Source organism: Herpailurus yagouaroundi, unplaced genomic scaffold, assembly GCF_014898765.1.
Source record: "Herpailurus yagouaroundi ecotype Mexico unplaced genomic scaffold, PumYag 140, whole genome shotgun sequence".
Lineage (NCBI taxonomy): Eukaryota > Metazoa > Chordata > Mammalia > Carnivora > Felidae > Herpailurus > Herpailurus yagouaroundi.
The window spans coordinates 66,641,079-66,645,887 of record NW_024412395.1 but is presented as its reverse complement, the minus strand read 5'-3'; the positions used below and the strand labels follow the sequence as shown (position 1 = coordinate 66,645,887).

General features: G+C 37.6%; 1 pseudogene; it reads left to right on the top strand.

The window, feature by feature from the left end:
- The first annotated feature begins 680 nt into the window (after nt 1-680).
- On the top strand, nt 681-1,465 carry LOC121030348 (tRNA selenocysteine 1-associated protein 1-like; annotated as a pseudogene).
- Nucleotides 1,466-4,809: the final 3,344 nt, after the last annotated feature.

Here is a 4,809-nt window from a genome sequence, read left to right as displayed (position 1 = left end):
TGATCTCGTTTATATGTGAAATTAAACAACAACAATAACAACAAACCAAGCTCAGATACAGAGATTGGTGGTTTGCCAGAGGCAGGGAGTGGAGGGTGGTCGAAATAGCCAAAGGGTGTCAAAAGTTATAAACCTCCAGTTATAAAATAAATAAGATACAATGTGCAGCATGGTAACTAATATGAAATGCTGTATTGTATATTTAAAAGTTGCTGAAGAGACCTTAAAAGTCCTTAAAATATATATATTATGTAAGTAAAATATATATATATATATTTATGTAAGTAAAATATATAATATTTATGTAAATTATATATATATATATAGTAACTGTGTATGGTGACAGAAGTTAACTAGACTTAGCATGATGATCATTTTGCAATATATACAAATATCCAATCATTATATTTTACACCTGAAACTAATATAATGTTAAATGTTAATTACACCATAATTTAAAAAATGTATTTTTGAATGTTTATTTATTTTTGAGAGAGAGAGACAGAGACAGAGAGAGAAGGGCAGAGAGGAAGACACAGAATCTGAAGCAGGCTCCAGGCTCTGAAGTGTCAGCACAGATGACTTCTTTGTAGAAATTGACACACTGATTCTAAAATTCATATGAAATTGCATGGGACCGCATATAGCCAAAACAATCTTGAAAAATAAGAACAAAGTAGATGGCCCTCACTGGTATCCCAGCTGGCTACTTCTCTGTAAAAAGCACAGATTTGGCCACAGCTAAGAAGGGTTTGCATAAACTTAATGGGATACTTCTCCAGGAGCCACACTTGCAAAACATTTTAAACTAAACTATGCCACTTATGGGAAATAACCAGATAATAGCCCTGAGTACTCCCTTTTTTGAGGGTGAAGGGCTGACTCCAGATGTTGATTTTGGCAAGTTGTATGTATATGGTTGACTGTCAACATCTGCCCCTCCTGTTGAGGAGGCAAGGTCGTTTTGGACCAGGCAGGCAGGTGTGACTAAGGGTTTTGGTTTTATGGAATTCACAGATGAACTGGAACAGAAGCAAACCCTGATAGAATGCCAGGAAGCAGTGAGACTGGGGTCTAAACCAGTGCTTTTGAGCATGGCAATGGCTAAAGTGAACCATATGAAGCCAGTGGAATATAATCAGATGTGTCTTCATAGCTACAGCCAGTGTTACTAGCAGTACCAGAATTACCATGCCTAGTGGAGCTATGACCAGAGAACACAGGCAACAACAGCTATAGTTACTCCCAATATGGCTACACCCAGAGCACCACACAGACCTATGAAAAAGTTGGAGATAGTGCACTGAATGATCCCTCGCCATAGCTGGATGTGACTAAAGCCAACAAGGAGTTCATGGAGCAGAGGAAGGAGCTGTATGATGCACTAATGAACCGTCACTGGCAACCTCTGTACATAGTGTCTTCAGAGACCCCCCCCCATGACACAGCCAAGACAAAGGAATAGCCAGAATGAACTATGTGAGGGAGAAGACAGAATATTTTGCTTATTTTTTTTTTCTTCCAAGATTTTATTTAAATTCAACTTAGTTAACATATAGTGTAGTACTGGTTTCAGGAGCAGAATTTAGTGATTCATCACTTATATATAACACCCAGTGCTCATCCCAACAAGTGCCCTTCTTAATGCCCATCCCCCCATCCACCTCCTCTCCAGCCAACCCTCAGTTTGTTCTCTGTAGTTATGAGTCTCTCATGGCTTGCCTTCCTCTCTGTTTTTATCTTATTTTAATTTTCCTTCCCTTCCCCTATGTTCATCTCTTGTGTTTCTTAAATTCCACATAGGAGTGAAATCATATGGTATTTGTCTTTCTCTGACTTATTTCATTTAGCATAATGCACTCTAGTTCCATCCACATCACTGTAAAAGGCAAGATTTCATTGTTTTGATGGCTGAGTAATATATACATATATATACATATATATATCACTTCTTTATCCATTCATCAGTCGATGAACATTTGGGCTCTTTCCATAATTTGGCTGTTGTTAATAGTGTGGCTATATACATTAGGGTGTATATGCCCCTTCAAATCAGTATTTTTTATCCTTTAGATAAATGCCTACTAGTACAATTGCTGGATCATAGGGTAGTTCTAGTTTCAACTTTCTGAGGAACCTCCATATTGTTTTTCCAGAGTGGCTGTACCAGTTTGCATTTCTATCAACATTGTTAAGAGTGTTCCCCTTCCTTCTCATCCTCACCAACATCTGTTGTTTCCTGAGTTGTTAATTTTAGTCATTCTGATGGGTGTGAAATGGTATCTCATTGTGGTTTTGATTTGTATTTCCCTGATATTAAGTGAAGTTGAGCATTTTTTCATATGTTTGTTGGCCTTTTGTATGTTTTCTTTGGAGAAATGTCTGTTTATGTCTTCTGTCCATTTCTTCTTAACTGGATTATTTTTTTGGTGTTGAGTTTGAGAAGTTCTTTATAAATTCTGGATACTAACCCCTTATCTGATATGTCATTTACAAATATCTTCTCCTGTTCCCTAAGGTGTTTTTTAGTTTTGTTGATTGTTTCCTTTGCTGTGCAGAAGCTTTTTATTTTGATGAAGTCCCAATAGTTCATGTTTGCTTGTGTTTACTAGACGTGTCTAGTAAGAAGTTGCTACAGCCAAGGTCGAATAAGTTGTTTCTGTGTTCTCCTCTAGGAATTTTGATGGTTTCCTGTCTCACATTTCAGTCATTCCTCCATTTTAAGTTTATTTTTGTGTATGTTGTAAAAAAGTGGTTCAGTTTCATTTCTCTGCATGTCGCCATCCAGTTTTCCCAACACTATTTATTGAAGAGACTTTTTTCCATTGGATATTCTTTCCTGCTTTGTCAAAGATTAGTTGTAGATGTGGATTCATTTCTGGGTTTTCCATTCTGTTCCATTATTCTATGTGACTGTTTTTGTCTCAATGACTCAATGACTCAATGACTATAGACTTTTAAAATAGTTTGAAGTCCGGATGACTACAGGTTTGCTGTTCTTTTTCAAGATTGCTTTGGCTATTCAGGGTCTTTTCTGGTTCCATACAAATTTTAGAATTGTTTGTCCTAGCTCTGTGAAGAATGCTGGTGATATTTTGATAGGGATTGCATTAAATGTGTAGGTTGCTTTGGGTGGTATAGACATTTTAACAATATTTGTTCTTCCAATCCATGAGCATAGAATGTCTTTCCTTTTCTTTGTGTCATCTTCAATCTCCTTCATAAGTGTTCTACCATTTTCAGAGTACAGATCTTTTACTTCTTTGGTTAGGTTTATTCCTAGGTATCTTATGGTTTTTGGTGCAATTATAAATGGGATCAATTCTTTGATTCAGAAAGAATCCTTGGGTACCTGGGTGGCTCAGTCAGTTAAGTGTCCGACTCTTGGTTTCAGCTCAGGTCATGATCTCACGGTTCATGAGTTTGAGACCTACATCTGGCTCTATGCTAACAGCATGGAGCCTGCTTGAGATTCTCTCTGTTTCTCTCTCTGCTCCTCTCTTGCTCACTTATGCATGTGATCTCTCTCTCTCTCTCTCTCTCAAAATAAATAAATAAACTTTTAAAAATTTTTAGTTAAAAAAGACAGAATCCCTTTTAAACAAATTATTGCAAGAAATTTTACTTTTGGAAATATGATTTTTTTTTTATTAAATTTTTTTTCAACGTTTATTTATTTTTGGGACAGAGAGAGAGCATGAACGGGGGAGGGGCAGAGAGAGAGGGAGACACAGAATCGGAAACAGGCTCCAGGCTCTGAGCCATCAGCCCAGAGCCCGACGCGGGGCTCGAACTCACAGACCGCGAGATCGTGACCTGGCTGAAGTCGGACGCTTAACCGACTGCGCCACCCAGGCGCCCCGGAAATATGATTTTTAAGATTTAGTAATCGACTATTTCCTTACGTTATGAATATTCCTGCAATACTGCTGTCTTCATTTGATGGTGAACCATTTCATTTGAGTTTTAAAACCAAGGGACCAACTGTTGAAGAGGGCTGAACAAGGTTAACATTTGTATTTCTTTCAACAAAAATCATTTACTCAGTAGGTCTATCCACACTCCTGGAGATAAGGACAGTTTGGGATTATTAACCAAAGCGGATCATATGATTCAAACAGTTACTAAATCCCAGTTTTAGAGGTCTTTTTAGGTAACAGGCATGTAAGTCACTGAGATTATAGTCAGAATATGTAGATTACCTGCTGTAGGTCAAAGAGTAGGCAATTTCATCTATGGCATTTCAGGTAACCCTCTCCACCCAACAAAGTTTTCCCAAGTCTGGTGGCTAGGTAGAAGAGAATTCATTAGCCATTCTAGCTGGGATGGCCCAATGTGTGGTAGGAAGTGATGGAGCCAGATAAATATAGACCAAAGTCTTAAGATATGGAGTTTGTTAAAAGACCGGGTCCAGATTTTCAAAAGCCTGCATTGTTTTAGGGGCAAACCTGTTGAAGAGCATTACCAGGCCATCTATGTGAAAGCGCTCCAAACTTGACCTTAATTATATAAATTTCATTAAATAGGTATACATTTTTTAAAAAGAGAACCCAGGAAACTAGGACTTTATGGTTTGTAAAATTGTCAACATATCTAGATTGCAAAAGATGCAAAAATTAAGAGATTCACTGTGAAAAGAGTTTGCAGTAAGGAGAACAAAGAGATTGTGCAAACTTCTGCTAGTATCTCAGAAAGTTTTCTTTGAAGAGATTAAGCATGTGACTCATTGATCCCCTCAAACATCTCAAAAGTAGCCAAAAAGAGAGATAGGATCATTCAGCGAAGATATGTAGAGTAGCATCTGGTACG